General features: G+C 44.7%; 1 protein-coding gene across 1 annotated transcript in view; it reads left to right on the top strand.

The window, feature by feature from the left end:
* Positions 1-19423, top strand: part of LOC142656999 (vitamin D3 hydroxylase-associated protein-like) — a 142213-nt gene that overhangs the window by 25928 nt on the left and 96862 nt on the right. The gene's annotated exons all lie outside the window — the stretch shown is intronic.

Below are 19423 nucleotides of genomic sequence, written 5' to 3'. Positions count from 1 at the left end.
TACAGTAGCTCAGCAGACAGTATCACACATGATAGGATTAGATACACAGCTCAGCAGACAGTATCACACATGATGGGATTAGATACACAGCTCAGCAGACAGTATCACACATGATAGGATTAGATACACAGCTCAGCAGACAGTATCACACATGATAGGATTAGATACATGGCTCAGCAGACAGTATCACACATGATAGGATTAGATACATGGCTCAGCAGACAGTATCACACATGATAGGATTAGATACACAGCTTAGCAGACAGTATCACACATGATATGATTAGATACAGCGGCTCAGCACACAGTATCACACATGATAGGATTAGATACACAGCTCAGCAGACAGTATCACACATGATAGGATTAGATACACAGCTTAGCAGACAGTATCACACATGATAGGATTAGATACACAGCTTAGCAGACAGTATCACACATGTTAGGATTAGATACAGCGGCTCAGCACACAGTATCACACATGATAGGATTAGATACACTGCTCAGCAGACAGTATCACACATGATAGGATTAGATACACAGCTCAGCGGACAGTATCACACATGATAGGATTAGATACACGGCTCAGCAGACAGTATCACACATGACAGGATTATATACACAGCTCAGCAGACAGTATCACACATGATAGGATTAGATGCACAGCTCAGCAGACAGTATCACACGTGATAGGATTAGATACACGGCTCAGCAGACAGTATCACACATGACAGGATTATATACACAGCTCAGCAGACAGTATCACACATGATAGGATTAGATACAGGGCTCAGCAGACAGTATCACACATGATAGGATCAGATACACCGCTCAGCAGACAGTATCACACATGATGGGATTAGATACACAGCTCAGCACACAGTATCACACATGATAGGATTAGATACAGTGGCTCAGCAGACAGTATCACACATGATAGGATTAGATACACAGCTCAGCAGACAGTATCACACATGATAGGATTAGATACACGGCTCAGCAGACAGTATCACACATGATGGGATTAGATACACAGCTCAGCAGACAGTATCACACATGATAGGATTAGATACACAGCTCAGCAGACAATACCACACATGATAGGATTAGATACAGTGGCTCAGCATACAGTATCACACATGATAGGATTAGATACACAGCTCAGCAGACAGTATCACACATGATAGGATTAGATACACAGCTCAGCAGACAGTATCACACATGATAGGATTAGATACACAGCTCAGCAGACAGTATCACACATGATAGGATTAGATACACAGCTCAGCAGCCAGTATCACACATGATGGGATTAGATACACAGCTCAGCAGACCGTATCACACATGGTAGGTTTAAATACCCAGCTCAGCAGACAGTATCACACATGATAGGATTAGATACACAGCTCAGCAGACAGTATCACACATGATAGGATAAGATACACAGCTCAGCAGACAGTATCACACATGATAGGATTAGATACACAGCTCAGCAGACAGTATCACACATGATAGGATTAGATACACAGCTCAGCAGACAGTATCACACATGATAGGATTAGATACACAGCTCAGCAGACAGTATCACACATGATAGGATTAGATACACAGCTCAGCAGACAGTATCACACATGATAGGATTAGATACATAGCTCAGCAGACAGTATCACACATGGTAGGATTAGATACAGTGGCTGAGCAGACAGTATCACACATGATAGGATTAGATACACAGCTCAGAAGACAGTATCACACATGATAGGATTAGATACACAGCACAGCAGACAGTATCACACATGATAGGATTAGATACTGTGGCTCAGCAGACAGTATCACACATGATAGGATTAGATACACAGCTCAGCAGACAGTATCACACATGATAGGATTAGATACAGTGACTCAACAGACAGTATCACACATGATAGGATTAGATACACAGCTCAGCAGACAGTATCACACATGATAGGATTAGATACAGTGACTCAGCAGACAGTATCACACATGATGGGATTAGATACACAGCTCAGCAGACAGTATCACACATGATAGGATTAGATACATGGCTCAGCAGACAGTATCACACATGATAGGATTAGATACACAGCTCAGCAGACAGTATCACACATGATAGGATTAGATACATGGCTCAGCAGACAGTATCACACATGATAGGATTAGATACACAGCTCAGCAGACAGTATCACACATGATAGGATTAGATACACAGTTTAGCAGACAGTATCACACATGATAGGATTAGATACACAGCTCAGCAGACAGTATCACACATGATAGGATTAGATACACAGCTCAGCAGACAGTATCACACATGATAGGATTAGATACAGAGTCTCAGCAGACAGTATCACACATGATAGGATTAGATACACGGCTCAAAAAACAGTATCACACATGATAGGATTAGATACACAGCTCAGCAGACAGTATCACACATGATAGGATTAGATACACAGTTTAGCAGACAGTATCACACATGCTAGGATTAGATACAGAGTCTCAGCAGACAGTATCACACATGATAGGATTAGATACACGGCTCAACAAACAGTATCACACATGATAGGATTAGATACACAGCTCAGCAGACAGTATCACACATGATAGGATTAGATACACAGTTTAGCAGACAGTATCACACATGATAGGATGATCAGGCTATCACTAACCCCCATTATTACCCCGGTACCCCCCCCCCCCGCCACCAGGGGTGCCGGGAAGAACCGGGTCCGAACCAGTACCCGACCATCTGTAGTGACGGACAGGCACTGGGGGGGCCGCAGGCTGGTAGTATAAGGCTGGGGAATGCCAAAACCAGTGACCCCCCCCCCCACCCCTGGTAATGCTGCTGCTGCTGCTTTATTGTATCTGGCTGGTTATGAAAATTCGGGGGGACCCCACATCGTTCTTTCCAATTATTTTTTATTTTATTTGTTTTAAATGATGTGGGGTCCCCCCGAATTTTCATAACCAGCCAGATACAATAAAGCAGCAGCCTAGCATTACCGGGGGTGGGGGGGGGGGTCACTGGTTTTGGCTTTTCCCCTCCTGATAATACCAGCCTGCGGCCGCCTCATTGCACGCCCATCACTACAGATGGTTAAGTACTGGATGGTACCCGGCTCCTCCCAGCACCCCTGGTGGCGGTGGGTACCGGGGTAATAATGGGGGTTAGTGATCGCCTCTGCATCGGCTAACAATAAGCCCCGCCTTAGCAATGGACGAGGTCAATCAGCCGGCGGCCAATACTAAGGCGGTGATAATAAAGTTTAAAAATAAACACAAAGACATAGAAAAAATATTTTATTGAAATAAAAAAAAAACACAACCCCCATTATCCATTATATTGATAATAAAAAAAGCCGCCATCGAAGTCGTCCTGGAATCCGACGTGTCCAACGACCGAACCTGTAAGAAAACACACAAGAAATGATTAGTAACACGTGTGTTAGGCTTAGATACAGGGCCCAGCAGACAGGATCACGCATGGGCCATGTATCTAATCCTACCATGCGATTGGCTTAGATACAGGGCCCAGCAGATCACACAATCTGTCATCCTGTCTCATGGGCCCTCTAAGTCTGCTACATCGTAGGCTTAAAGGGGTTGTCCAGTCCCTAAACATTGATGGCCTGTCCTCAGGGTCCTCAGGATCGGCCGTCAATAGCTGATGGGTCAGGGTCCTACTCCCGGGACCCGCCAATCATCTGTTTGGAAGGGGCCGCAGCACTCGTACGACGGCTGCTTCCCCTTCATTTCTCTTACTCGCTCACACTGTGAATCGCCAACATGGATTCAGTGTGACCGGAATGAAGGGGAGCAGCTCTCGTACGAGTGCTGCGGCCCCTTAGAAACAGCTGATTGGCGGGTCCCGGGAGACAGACAACGCCAATCAGCTTCAGCAGACAGGGTTATTAATCTTACCCTCCTCTTCAGCCGCGGCGGATGTCCTGACTCTATCCAGGATCACGATGTTGTGCGTGGCGCTGTGACGTCAGGACCTCCGCTACGCTCCGGAACCAGGAAGGTAAGAACTGTCAGTTACTATAGTAACAGGAGCCCGCGGCCCGAGTTACTATAGTAACTTTTCATTGATGTGGTGCGGGGGGCCGCTGCGACCCCTATAGCTACGCCTCTGCAAGTGGCGGTTAGTGATAGATTTGACATATCTGAACCAGTTCTTTGTAAAGTGAAAGTTCATAATGGAATCTATACAATCAGTCATAAATATTATCCAAAAAGGGGATTTTCTAGCCACTATTGATCTGCGAGACGCCTACCTTCATATTCCGGTCCTGAGGAAACACAGGAAGTCTCTTCAGGTAGTAGTTCTTGTTCATCATCAAGTCCTACATTTTCAGTTCACCTGCCCACCCTTTGGGATAACATCAGCGCCCCGAGTGTTTAAGAAGGTAGCGGTGGTACTATCCGCAGTACTACGTATGAAAGGGATCTTCATATCTCCGTACCTGGTCGATTGGCTAGTGAGAGCCCCATCAGAAGACATGCTCATAAATCACCTGAAGGTCACTCTAGACATGCTCATAAAACACCTGAAGGTCACTCTAGACATGCTCATAAATCACCTGAAGGTCACTCTAGACATGCTCATAAATCACCTGAAGGTCACTCTAGACATGCTCATAAATCACCTGAAGGTCACTCTAGACGTGCTCATAAATCACCTGAAGGTCACTCTAGACATGCTCATAAAACACCTGAAGGTCACTCTAGACATGCTCATAAATCACCTGAAGGTCACTCTAGACATGCTCATAAATCACCTGAAGGTCACTCTAGACATGCTCATAAATCACCTGAAGGTCACTCTAGACATGCTCATAAAACACCTGAAGGTCACTCTAGACGTGCTCATAAATCACCTGAAAGTCACTCTAGACATGCTCATAAAACACCTGAAGGTCACTCTAGACATGCTCATAAATCACCTGAAAGTCACTCTAGACATGCTCATAAATCACCTGAAGGTCACTCTAGACATGCTCATAAATCACCTGAAGGTCACTCTAGACATGCTCATTAATCACCTGAAGGTCACTCTAGACGTGCTCATAAAACACCTGAAGGTCATTCTAGACATGCTCATAAAACGCCTGAAGGTCACTCTAGACATGCTCATAAAACACCTGAAGGTCACTCTAGACGTGCTCATAAATCACCTGAAGGTCACTCTAGACGTGCTCATAAAACACCTGAAGGTCATTCTAGACATGCTCATAAAACGCCTGAAGGTCACTCTAGACATGCTCATAAAACACCTGAAGGTCACTCTAGACATGCTCATAAATCACCTGAAGGTCACTCTAGACATGCTCATAAAACACCTGAAGGTCACTCTAGACATGCTCATAAAACACCTGAAGGTCACTCTAGACATGCTCATAAATCACCTGAAGGTCACTCTAGACATGCTCATAAAACACCTGAAGGTCACTCTAGACATGCTCATAAAACACCTGAAGGTCACTCTAGACATGCTCATAAAACGCCTGAAGGTCACTCTAGACATGCTCATAAAACACCTGAAGGTCACTCTAGACATGCTCATAAAACGCCTGAAGGTCACTCTAGACATGCTCATAAAACACCTGAAGGTTACTCTAGACATGCTCATAAATCACCTGAAGGTCACTCTAGACGTGCTCATAAATCACCTGAAGGTCACTCTAGACATGCTCATAAAACACCTGAAGGTCACTCTAGACATGCTCATAAAACACCTGAAGGTCATTCTAGACATGCTCATAAATCACCTGAAGGTCACTCTAGACATGCTCATAAATCACCTGAAGGTCACTCTAGACGTGCTCATAAATCACCTGAAGGTCACTCTAGACGTGCTCATAAATCACCTGAAGGTCACTCTAGACGTGCTCATAAAACACCTGAAGGTCACTCTAGACATGCTCATAAATCACCTGAAGGTCACTCTAGACATGCTCATAAATCACCTGAAGGTCACTCTAGACGTGCTCATAAATCACCTGAAGGTCACTCTAGACGTGCTCATAAATCACCTGAAGGTCACTCTAGACATGCTCATAAATCACCTGAAGGTCACTCTAGACATGCTCATAAATCACCTGAAGGTCACTCTAGACATGCTCATAAATCACCTGAAGGTCACTCTAGACATGCTCATAAAACACCTGAAGGTCACTCTAGACGTGCTCATAAATCACCTGAAAGTCACTCTAGACATGCTCATAAAACACCTGAAGGTCACTCTAGACATGCTCATAAATCACCTGAAAGTCACTCTAGACATGCTCATAAATCACCTGAAGGTCACTCTAGACATGCTCATAAATCACCTGAAGGTCACTCTAGACATGCTCATTAATCACCTGAAGGTCACTCTAGACGTGCTCATAAAACACCTGAAGGTCATTCTAGACATGCTCATAAAACGCCTGAAGGTCACTCTAGACGTGCTCATAAAACACCTGAAGGTCACTCTAGACGTGCTCATAAATCACCTGAAGGTCACTCTAGACGTGCTCATAAAACACCTGAAGGTCATTCTAGACATGCTCATAAAACGCCTGAAGGTCACTCTAGACATGCTCATAAAACACCTGAAGGTCACTCTAGACATGCTCATAAATCACCTGAAGGTCACTCTAGACATGCTCATAAAACACCTGAAGGTCACTCTAGACATGCTCATAAAACACCTGAAGGTCACTCTAGACATGCTCATAAATCACCTGAAGGTCACTCTAGACATGCTCATAAAACACCTGAAGGTCACTCTAGACATGCTCATAAAACACCTGAAGGTCACTCTAGACATGCTCATAAAACGCCTGAAGGTCACTCTAGACATGCTCATAAAACACCTGAAGGTCACTCTAGACATGCTCATAAAACGCCTGAAGGTCACTCTAGACATGCTCATAAAACACCTGAAGGTTACTCTAGACGTGCTCATAAATCACCTGAAGGTCACTCTAGACGTGCTCATAAATCACCTGAAGGTCACTCTAGACATGCTCATAAAACACCTGAAGGTCACTCTAGACATGCTCATAAAACACCTGAAGGTCATTCTAGACATGCTCATAAATCACCTGAAGGTCACTCTAGACATGCTCATAAATCACCTGAAGGTCACTCTAGACGTGCTCATAAATCACCTGAAGGTCACTCTAGACGTGCTCATAAATCACCTGAAGGTCACTCTAGACGTGCTCATAAAACACCTGAAGGTCACTCTAGACATGCTCATAAAACACCTGAAGGTCACTCTAGACGTGCTCATAAAACACCTGAAGGTCACTCTAGACGTGCTCTTAAAACACCTGAAGGTCACTCTAGACATGCTCATAAATCACCTGAAGGTCACTCTAGACATGCTCATAAAACACCTGAAGGTCACTCTAGACATGCTCATAAAACACCTGAAGGTCACTCTAGACATGCTCATAACTCACCTGAAGGTCACTCTAGACGTGCTCTTAAAACACCTGAAGGTCACTCTAGACGTGCTCTTAAAACACCTGAAGGTCACTCTAGACGTGCTCATAAATCACCTGAAGGTCACTCTAGACGTGCTCTTAAATCACCTGAAGGTCACTCTAGACATGCTCATAAAACACCTGAAGGTCACTCTAGACGTGCTCATAACTCACCTGAAGGTCACTCTAGACGTGCTCATAAATCACCTGAAGGTCACTCTAGACATGCTCATAACTCACCTGAAGGTCACTCTAGACGTGCTCATAAATCACCTGAAGGTCACTCTAGACGTGCTCTTAAATCACCTGAAGGTCACTCTAGACTTGCTCACATCGCACGGTTTCATCACAAACTTCCAGAATTCTCATCTAACACCATGCACCAAGTTAAAGCATTTAGGCTTCATGATAGACACACAGAAAATGTCACTGACTCTGTCCAGCGGCCGGATATCTTCTAACCGTCAGGGTGTTCAGCGACTAACTTCATTGGGTCACTGCTCCACCCATCTGGCCGTGAGAGTGTTAGGCCTTCTAACACATCGGCTATCGAGGCGGTACCCTGGGCAAGGGCACACATCCGAGTGTTACAATCTAACATACTAAAAAGTTGGGACAAGAGAATAGTGTCACTCGACACCTTAATATCAGTGCCTCCGGATGTGAAACGGGACCTCCAGTGGTGGCTGCTACCCTACCATCTCAATCGAGGCAGATCTCTGAGACCAGTTCATCGGATATTCCTCACTACGGATGCCTCAGGCTCAGGCTGGGGTGCACATGTGGGAACATCATGGGTGCAAAAGAAATGGTCCAAACACGACAGCTGCCTTCCATCCAACATGAAGGAGCTCAGGGCGATCAAACTGGCCCTATTACACTTTCCGGCTGTACTCCATCATCACGATGTACAAATTCAGTAGGACAACCTCCCCGCAGTGTTTTATATAAACAAGCAGGGGGCACCAGAAGCAATTTCTTCAGAAAGAAATGCAGTCAGATTATGGGGTGGGCAGAATGCAATCTGAGATCAGTCTCCGCAGTCCACATTCGAGGAGGGTTGAATCTGAGCAGGAAGCGGATTCACCCAGGAGAGTGGAGCTTGAATCCGGAAGTCTTCCTCCAGATCTCCAGCAAGATGGGCAAACCATCTTTAGACGTCATGCGACCGCAAAGATTGGTAAATTAAGGAAGTTCTGCTCCCTCAACAGCTCGGATCACCCATATGCCATAGACAGCCTATCATTGAGTTGGGAAAAGACCTTCATATATGTCTTTCCCCCCATCCCTCTCATTCCTCGGGTGTTGAGGAAAATAAGGGACTAGAAAGTGAAGGCCATAGCGATCATTCCTCATTGGCGCAGAAGGGCATGGTTTCCGCTTGTGTTGAAACTCTGGAATGAAAACTTCTGGAGACTCCCATTAGGTCCAGGTCTCCTGCTACAGGTAACAGTTGACGGCATGGAAACTGAACGACAGTCTCTAAAAAATAAGCGCTTGTCCGATGAAGTAGTTAATACCCTATTAGCCTCCAGGAAACCCAGTACAATGAAGATATATTCTCGAATATGGCTTATATTTTCTAAATGGTGTCGGGACAATGACAGGTCACCAGATACAGTGTCCACAGTATTGCAGTTTCTACAAGAGGGAAACCAGAAAGGCCTCAAGCCCAATACATTAAAAGTGCATTTGACGGCCATTAATGGTAATCCAGAGGGGAGTTTCTCCAACCATCCACCGATAACCAGATTCCTGAAAGCAGTTCAAATATTAAGGCCAAACTACCACAATCCTCTGCCCTCTTGGGAGTTGCCCATTGTGTTGAAGCACGTCAGCTGTGCCCCGTTTTGAGCCGCTTCACATTATAAGCCTTAAGCTTCTCTCATATGAAACCTTATTCTTGATCGCTATTACGTTCGCAAGGCGGGTTGGCGAGTTGCAAGCTCTGTCCTGTAAAGAGCTTTATCTTAGGATCTTACCCGAGTGCGTTATCCTTAGAACAATGCCGGGATTCTTACCAAAAGTACCGTCCAGCTCCAAGAGCCAAGTTTTCTCTCACATAGGAGGACATGGACAGAGTCTCTGGCAAGGAGAGAGGATATATCCTACCACAGGGAAGGGATGCACCAGGTATCAGTTCAACAGGGCAGTCATACGCCCGATGTAGAGGCAAAGTCTCTGCCTCCCTCTTGCTGAAGACGTCCGAAAAGGCAGCATAATGACCCGGCAATCTTGCCAATGACCGAGGCAGCGAAGGCTGAGCCGAACAAATTCTCACCAGGCAACGGCCTTGACACTCAGGACCCTACTGAAGAACCTCTCCAGAATTCCAGTCCAGAACTGGAGCATGCAGACGGAGCCAAGGCAGGCCCAGCAACACAGGGTTAACAGCTTTAGGCAGGACATAGAAAGGCAGAAGTTCGGAGTGACGAGCTCCTACTTGGAGCCTCAGCGGCTTGGCCACCGCTAAAACCGGGTCTGGCAGTGGTAGTCCATTCACTGAAGCAACTGTCAACGGGCTCTCCAGAGGGGTGGTGGGCAATTGTAGAAGGTCCACCAGATCTCTGCGTATAAAATTAGCAGCGGATCCAGATTCCAGATACGCAGAGACCTGATGCGTTTTCTCGCCGGACACTATAGTCACGGGTATGGACAATTTAGACGGAAGTCTCTCTTTACCCAAGGTCGTCACTCCGAGCAACCCTAGGTTTTGTTTTTTTTTCGGGGGCACAGGCGCACCAGATGGCCATCGAGGCCGCAATAAAGACTGAGTCCAGATGTGAGTCTGCGCTGCCTCTCTTAGGTAGATAACTTACCCTGATCCGTAATTACCGACTTCTTAAGAGGATCGACATCTGAGGACAGCAGGGTTGCTGCAAAGTAGGGACCAGACTAGGAAGGGCTCCCTCCCGTTGAACCTCTTGGAGGCGTTCACGGATCCGTATATCGATCCAGGCATACAGAAGGATGAGGTCATCCAGGGTAGACGGCAGATCCCGAGCGGCAAGTTCGTCTTTAATTCTGGAAGATAGTCCGTGCCAGAATGCAGCCACCAGAGCCTGATTGTTCCATGTGAGCTCTCCCGCCAGGGTGCGGAAGTGGATGGAGTACTCACTCACAGAGGTGTCTCCTTGGCGCAGGTCAATCAAAGAAGCCGCTGCAGATGAGACAAGGCCAGGCTCCTCAAACACCATGCGAAACGTCCGGAGGAAGGCAGGGAAGTCACGGGTCTCTCACCGTCCTTGTCTCTCCCAGATAGGGTTCGCCCATGCAAGAGCCTTTCCAGTGAGGAGAGAAATGATGAAAGCGACCCTGGCACCATCAGACAAAAATGTCCTACTATACAAGCTGAAGTGGATTTGGCATTGATTAAGAAAACTACTACAGGTACTTGCTTCTCCATCATAGCGGTCAGGAAGTGGCAAAGAAACACGTGGGTCAATACTGCCAGGAGGTGTAGGCTGAGGATCAACATTTCCAGGAGGAGTAGTAGGATGAATGGCAGCTTGTGCCTCCTGCCGATGTGCAAGAATGTTCAACGCTTGGAGGAGTTGGTCGTGTCGGGACTGGAGGTCCAGCATACACACACTACATATACACGTATATATACACACACTATATATATACATATACACTATACACACACTATATATATACATATACACTATACACATACACTACCGTTTAACCCCTTAATGACCAAGGATTATTTTTTGTTTTTTCACGGTCGCATTCCAAGAGTCGTAACTGTTTTTTATTCCGTCGACATCGCCGTATAAGAGCTTGTTTTTTGCAGGACGAGTTGTATTTTGTAATTGTACCATTTTTAGATGCTTATAATATATCGATTAACTTTTATTAACTTTATTTTAGGAGAGAATTGACAATAAGCCGCTATTCCAGCATTAAGTTTCACGTTATAAATTTACGCCGTTTACTATGCAGCGTAAATAACATGTTCACTTTATTCTACGGGTCGGCACGATTACGGGGATACCAAATATGTGAAGGTTTTATGTGTTTTTCCGACGTTTGCACAATAAAAAGCCTTTTAGAAAAAAATGACTTGTTTTTCCCTCGCCGCATTCCAAGAGCCGTCATTTTTTTATTTTTCCGTCGATGTGGCCGTATGTGGGCTTGATTTTTGTGGGCCAATGTGTAGTTTTCATTAGTCCTATTTTGGGGTACATAGGACTTGTAGATCAACTTTTATTTCATTTTTTATGGGGGGAATGGGAGAAAAGAGAGAATTTTGACGTTGTTTTTTGCGTTTTTTTTGGACGCCGTTCATCCGGCGGTTTAATTAATGTGTTCATTTTATTGGTCAAGTTGTTACGATCGCGGGGATACCATATATGTGCATGTGTGATTTGTTTTGACACTTTTACTAAATAAAACCAATTTTTGGGCAAAATTTTGACTGTAATTTATTTTTATTTTTTTTTCACAAACTTTATTTAACTGATTTACATTTTTTTTTTTAGTTCCATCAGGGACTTCACCATGCGATCTGCTGATCACATATATAATGCTTTGGTATACTTAGTGTAGTGTAAAACTGACAGGCAACCTATTAGGCCATGCCTCTGGCACGGCATAACAGGCATACAGCAAGGGCAGGCCTGGGGGTCTTTGTTAGACACCCGGCTGCCATGGCAATCCGTTGGCAGCCTGAGATCGCATTCGCGGGCCGCTGATGGGTGATAGAGGGAGCTACCTCCCTCTGTCAATAGATTTAAATGCCGCGGTCGCTATTGACTGCGGCATTTAACGGGTTAAACAGCTGAGATTGAAGATTTCTTCAATCTCGGCACTTGCAGCGGGAGCCCAGCTGTCAGTCACAGCCGGGCTCCCGCGGCGATCACGCGGCCACAGCTTCTGTGCCCACGCGATCTCCATTACGTACATGCACGTGGGAATGCGCGAACAGGCTGCATTCCCCGACGTGCATGTACGTGAAAATGCGGGAAGGGGTTAAAAGTTTGGGGTCACCCAGACAATTTTGTGTTTTCCATGAAAACTCACACTTATATTTATCAAATGAGTTGCAAAATGACTAGAAAATACAGTCCAGACATTGACAAGGTTAGAAATAATGATTTTCTCCTTCAGACTTTGCTTTGGTCGCTCCATTTGCAGCAATTCCAGCATTGCAGACCTTTGGCATTCGAGCTGTTAATTTGCTGAGGTCATCGGGAGACATTTCCCCCCCCCCCATGCTTCCAGAAGCCCCTCCCACAAGTTGGATTGGCTTGATGGGCACTTCTTGCGTACCATACGGTCAAGCTCCTCCCACAACAGCTCTATGGGGTTGAGATCTGGTGACTGCGCTGGCCACTCCATTACAGATAGAATACCGGCTGCCGGCTTCTTCCCTAAATAGTTCTGGCATCATTTGGAGGTGCTTTGGGTCATTGTCCTGTTGTAGGATGAAATTGGCTCCAATCAAGCGCTGTCCACAGGGTATGGCATGGCGTTGCGGAGTGATAGCCTTCCTTATTCACAATCCCTTTTACCTTGTACAAATCTGCCACTTTACCCCCGACCATCACATGACCTCCACCATGCTTGACAGATGGCGTCCGGCGCTCTTCCAGCATCTTTTCAGTTGTTCTGCGTCTCACAAATGTTCTTCTGTGTGATCCAAACACCTCAAACTTCCATTCGTCCGTCCATAACACTTTTTTCCAATCTTCCTCTGTCCAATGTCTGTGACTTTTGCCCATATTAATCTTTTCCTTTTATTAGCCAGTCTCAGATATGGCTTTTTCTTTGCCACTCTGCCCTGAAGGCCAGCATCCCGGAGTAGCCTCTTCACTGTAGACGTTGACACTGGTGTTTTACGGGTACTATTTAATGAAGCTGCCAGTTGAGGACCTGTGAGGCGTCTATTTCTCACACTAGAGACTCTAATGTACTTGTCTTGTTGCTCAGTTGTGCAGCGGGGCCTCCCACTTCTCTTTCTACTCTGGTTAGAGCCTGTGTGTGCTGTCCTCTGAAGGGAGTAGTACACACCGTTGTAGGAAATCTTCCGTTTCTTGGCAATTTCTCTCATGGAATAGCCTTCATTTCTAAGAACAAGAATAGACTGTCGAGTTTCACATGAAAGCTCTCTTTTTCTAGCCATTTTGAGAGTTAATCGAACCCACAAATGTAATGCTCCAGATTCTCAACTAGCTCAAAGGAAGGTCAGTTTTATAGCTCCTCTAAACAGCAAAACTGTTTACAGCGGTGCTAACATAATTGCACAAGGGTTTTCAAGTGTTTTCTAATCATCCATTGGCCTTCTAACACAGTTAGCAAACACAATGTACCATTAGAACACAGGCCTCAGTACTCTGTAGAGCCTGCTCTGTGGCTTGAAAAAACAAGTGGGTTGTAGATCAAGTGGAGTTCCAAAAACCGGAGTTGAAAAGAGGAGTTAAAGCCCCAGTAAATGCTCTTCTACTTCTTTTTCTTTTTGATTAACAACTGTTCGCTGTTTTTTTTGTAACTTGGATAATGGATAGCAAGATTGGAGGTTTTCTTCAGTGCACAGTTTGCCATATGTATGCACGACTGGAGCCGGAGTTCCAGGGTGAATATCTCTGTGGCAGATGTGAGCATGTTGTTCACCTGGAAGCTCGTATTAGAGATCTGGAGGAGCAGAATGCAACACTGAGGAGGATAGACAATCTTGAGCTGAGCTTGCTGCTCACGGAGCATGCAGTTAGTGGGTTACAACTGGAGGGTGAAGACATGGGTGAGCAGGATCAGGTAAGTAGCTGGGTTAATGTAGTTAGGGGCAGTAGAAAGGGGTCAAAGAAAAGGAAGGCCGATCCGGTTTCTGACATTCCAGGCAAAATTGCCAAGTTGGGTGATGATGCGAGGGTGTCAATCTCAGAAATGGCAGCCCTAGAGGATACTGATCTCCCTAACAGCCGGGAGAACAGCCCAGCTAGTAGTCGGCGGGATGGTAATGCAGGTAAGCCAAGACAATTGATAGTCGTAGGGGATTCTATAATCAGGAAGACGGATAGAATAATTTGTCGCCAAGACCGCCTCAACCGAATGGTTTGCTGTCTCCCTGGTGCCAGGGTTCGGCATGTGGTGGAACGGGTGGACAAATTGCTGGGAGGGGCTGGTGATGATCCAGCTGTCGTGGTCCATGTCGGTACCAACGACAGAATAAATGGTAGGTGGAGGAGCCTTAAGAATAATTTTAAAGAACTAGGCTACAAGCTGAAGGGAAGGACCTCCAAGGTTGTATTCTCAGGAATACTGCCTGTGCCATGCGCATCACAGGAAAGACAGCGGGAGCTCAGGGAGTTAAATGCATGGCTGAAGTCTTGGTGTAGAGGAGAAGGATTTGGGTTCCTAGAGCACTGGGCTGACTTTTCATTGGGGTACAAATTGTATTCTGCAGATGATTTGCACCTAAATGGAAGGGGGTCCGCTGTGCTGGGGGAGAGAATTCTAGCTGGGGTGGCGGAGTATTTAAACTAGGGCTGAGGAGGGAGGCCAATGTAGAAAAAAAAGGGGTAGCCAGGTTAGAGAGGGGTCAGACTATATTGGTGGGGGGAGAAACAGAATGTGGGGAGAGGACTAGACAACAGGATAAGGAGATCCTTTCGTTACAAAACATCAGTGTAAATAAAAAGGCCCGATTAATGTCAAATCACATTTCTGATAATAAAAGTGAAAAACTGACAGGCAAGTTAAAGTGTATGTTCACAAATGCCAGAAGTCTAGCAAGCAAAATGGGGGAGCTGGAGGCCTTGATACTGGAAGAAAATATAGATATAGTTGGTGTTGCTGAAACATGGCTGGACTCTTCACATGACTGGGCTGTAAATCTACACAGTTTTACACTTTTTCGGAAAGACAGGACAAATAGGAAAGGTGGTGGTGTATGTTTGTATGTGAGAAGTGATATGAAGGCGGTGGTGTATGTCTGTATGTGAGAAGTGATATGAAGGCGGTGGTGTATGTCTGTATGTGAGAAGCGATATGAAGGCGGTGGTGTATGTCTGTATGTGAGAAGTGATATGAAGGCGGTGGTGTATGTCTGTATGTGAGAAGTGATATGAAGGCAAGTGTGAAAGAGACAATAGTGGGTGAAGACTGTGAGGAGGTTGAAACCTTGTGTGTGGAACTAGAAAGGGAGGTAAACACTGAAAAAAATTACTTTTGGTGTAATCTATAGACCCCCCAATATAACTGAGGAGATGGATGTTCAGCTATATAAACAGATGGAGCGGGCTGCACAGGCGGGTACTGTAGTGATAATGGGAGATTTTAATTTCTGGGATATTAATTGGTGTCATGGTTCAGCTTCAACTGCAAAGGGCAGACATTTCCTCAACCTGTTGCAGGAAAATTTTATGGGTCAGTTTGTGGAAGACCCGACTAGAGGTGAAGCTCTGTTGGATCTGGTCATTTCTAATAATGCAGATCTTGTTGGGAATGTCAATGTTCGTGAAAACCTCGGTAACAGTGATCACAATATAGTTACATTTTACCTATACTGTAAAAAACAAACACCGGCCGGGAGGGCAAAAACATTTAATTTTAAGAAAGCCAATTTCCCCAGGATGAGGGCTGCAATTCAGGATATAGACTGGGAAGAACTAATGTCAAATAATGGGACAAATGATAAATGGGAGATTTTCAAATCTACTTTGAGTTATTATAGTGCAAAATTTATTCCTACAGGTAATAAGTATAAACGACTCAAATTAAACCCCACATGGCTTACACCTTCTGTGAAAGGGGCAATACATGACAAAAAAAGGGCATTTTAAAAAATACAAATCTGAGGGTACAGCTGTAGCCTTTGTAAAATATAAAGAGCTTAATAAAATCTGTAAAAATGTAATAAAATTAGCAAAAATACAAAATGAAAGGCAGGTGGCCAAGGATAGTAAAACAAATCCCAAAAAATTCTTCAAGCATATAAATGCAAAAAAGCCAAGGTCTGAACATGTAGGACCCCTAGATAATGGTAATGGGGAGTTGATCACAGGGGATCAAGAGAAGGCAGAGTTACTAAATGGGTTCTTTAGCTCTGTATATACAACTGAAGAAGGAGCAGCTGATGTAGCCGGTGCCAGTGCTGAGGAGCTGATGTAGCCGGTGCCAGTGCTGAGGAGCTGATGTAGCCGGTGCCAGTGCTGTTAATATATCAGTTGATATAATGAATTGGATGAATGTAGATATGGTCCAAGCTATATTAAATAAAATAAATGTGCACAAGGCCCCGGGACCAGATGGGTTACACCCTAGAGTTCTTAAAGAGCTTAGTTCAGTTATTTCTGTCACCCTTTTCATAATATTCAGAGAATCTCTAGTGACTGGTATAGTGCCAAGGGACTGGCGCAGGGCAAATGTGGTGCCTATTTTCAAAAAGGGCTCTAGGTCTTCCCCGGGTAATTATAGACCAGTAAGCTTAACATCCATCGTGGGTAAAATGTTTGAGAGGCTATTGAGGGACTATATACAGGATTATGTGACAATAAATAGCATTATAAGTGACAGCCAGCACGGTTATACTAAGGACAGAAGTTGTCAAACTAACCTAATCTGTTTTTATGAAGAGGTGAGCAGAAGTCTAGACAGAGGGGCCGCTGTGGATTTAGTGTTTTTGGACTTTGCAAAGGCATTTGACACTGTCCCCCATAGACGCCTAATGGGTAAATTAAGGACTATAGGTTTAGAAAGTATAGTTTGTAATTGGATTGAGAATTGGCTCAAGGACCGTATCCAGAGAGTTGTGGTCAATGATTCCTTCTCTGAATGGTCCCCGGTTATAAGTGGTGTACCCCAGGGTTCAGTGCTGGGACCACTATTATTCAACTTATTTATTAATGATATAGAGGATGGGATTAATAGCACTATTTCTATTTTTGCAGATGACACCGAGCTATGTAATATAGTTCAGACTATGGAAGATGTTCATGAATTACAGGCAGATTTAAACAAACTAAGTGTTTGGGCGTCCACTTGGCAGATGAAGTTTAATGTAGATAAATGTAAAGTTATGCACCTGGGTACGAACAACCTGCATGCATCATATGTCCTAGGGGGAGCTACACTGGCGGATTCACTTGTTGAGAAGGATCTGGGTGTACTTGTAAATCATAAACTCAATAACAGCATTCAGTGTCAATCAGCTGCTTCAAAGGCCAGCAGGATATTGTCGTGTATTAAAAGAGGCCTGGACTCGCGGGACAGGGATGTAATATTACCACTTTACAAAGCATTAGTGAGGCCTCATCTAGAATATGCAGTTCAGTTCTGGGCTCCAGTTCATAGAAAGGATGCCCTGGAGTTGGAAAAAATACAAAGAAGAGCAACGAAGCTAATTAGGGGCATGGAGAATCTAAGTTATGAGGAAAGATTGAAAGAACTAAACCTATTTAGCCTTGAGAAAAGACGACTAAGGGGGGACATGATTAACTTATATAAATATATTAATGGCACAAAAAATATGGTGAAATCCTGTTCCTTGTAAAACCCCCTCAAAAAACAAGGGGGCACTCCCTCCGTCTGGAGAAAAAAAGGTTCAAGCTTCAGGGGCGACAAGCCTTCTTTACAGTGAGAACTGTGAATCTATGGAATAGCCACCGCAGGAGCCGTCACAGCAGGGACAGTAGACACCGCAGGAGCCGTCACAGCAGGGACAGGAGACACCGCAGGAGCCGTCACAGCAGGGACAGTAGACACCACAGGAGCCGTCACAGCAGGGACAGTAGACACCGCAGGAGCTGGTCACAGCAGGGACAGGAGACACCGCAGGAGCCGTCACAGCAGGGACAGGAGACACCGCAGGAGCCGTCACAGCAGGGACAGGAGACACCGCAGGAGCCGTCACAGCAGGGACAGGAGACACCGCAGGAGCCGTCACAGCAGGGACAGGAGACACCGCAGGAGCCGTCACAGCAGGGACAGGAGACACCGCAGGAGCCGTCACAGCAGGGACAGGAGACACCGCAGGAGCCGTCACAGCAGGGACAGTAGACACCACAGGAGCCGTCACAGCAGGGACAGTAGACACCGCAGGAGCTGGTCACAGCAGGGACAGTAGATGGCTTTAAAAAAGGGTAAGATAATTTCCTAGAACAAAAAAATATTAGCTCCTATGTGTAGAAATTTTTCCTTCCCTTTTCCCTTCCCTTGGTTGAACTTGATGGACATGTGTCTTTTTTCAGCCGTACTAACTATGTAACTATGTAACTATGTAACACTGGAGTGATGGTTGCTGGAAATGGGCCTCTATACACCTATGTAGATATTGCATTAAACACCAGACGTTTGCAGCTAGAATAGTCATTTACCACATTAACAATGTATAGAGTGGATTTCTGATTCATTTCATGTTATCTTCATTGAAAAAAACTGCGCTTTTCTTGCAAAAATAAGGAAATTTCTAAGTGACCCTAAACTTTTGATCGGTAGTGTATGTACACATATACACTATACACACACTATATATAAACACATATATTTACACATATACACACATATACAGTACACTATACACACACACACTATATATACAAATATTTACACATATATACACATATACACTATACACACATATATACACTATACACACATATACACACTATACACATATACACTATACACACATATATACACTATACACACATATACAGTACACTATACACACACACTATATATACAAATATTTACACATATATACACATATAAACTATACACACATATATACACTATACACACATATACACACTATTCACATATACACACACATACACACTATACACACATACATACACTACACACATAAATGCATACACTATACAACATATATACATGATACACTCTATACACATATATACACACATATTTACACATATACACATACACTATATACATATACACACATATACACATAC

This window comes from Rhinoderma darwinii, chromosome 7 (genome assembly GCF_050947455.1).
Source record: "Rhinoderma darwinii isolate aRhiDar2 chromosome 7, aRhiDar2.hap1, whole genome shotgun sequence".
In the NCBI taxonomy this organism is placed as follows: Eukaryota; Metazoa; Chordata; class Amphibia; order Anura; family Rhinodermatidae; genus Rhinoderma; species Rhinoderma darwinii.
This window is presented reverse-complemented; position numbering and strand designations above follow the sequence as displayed.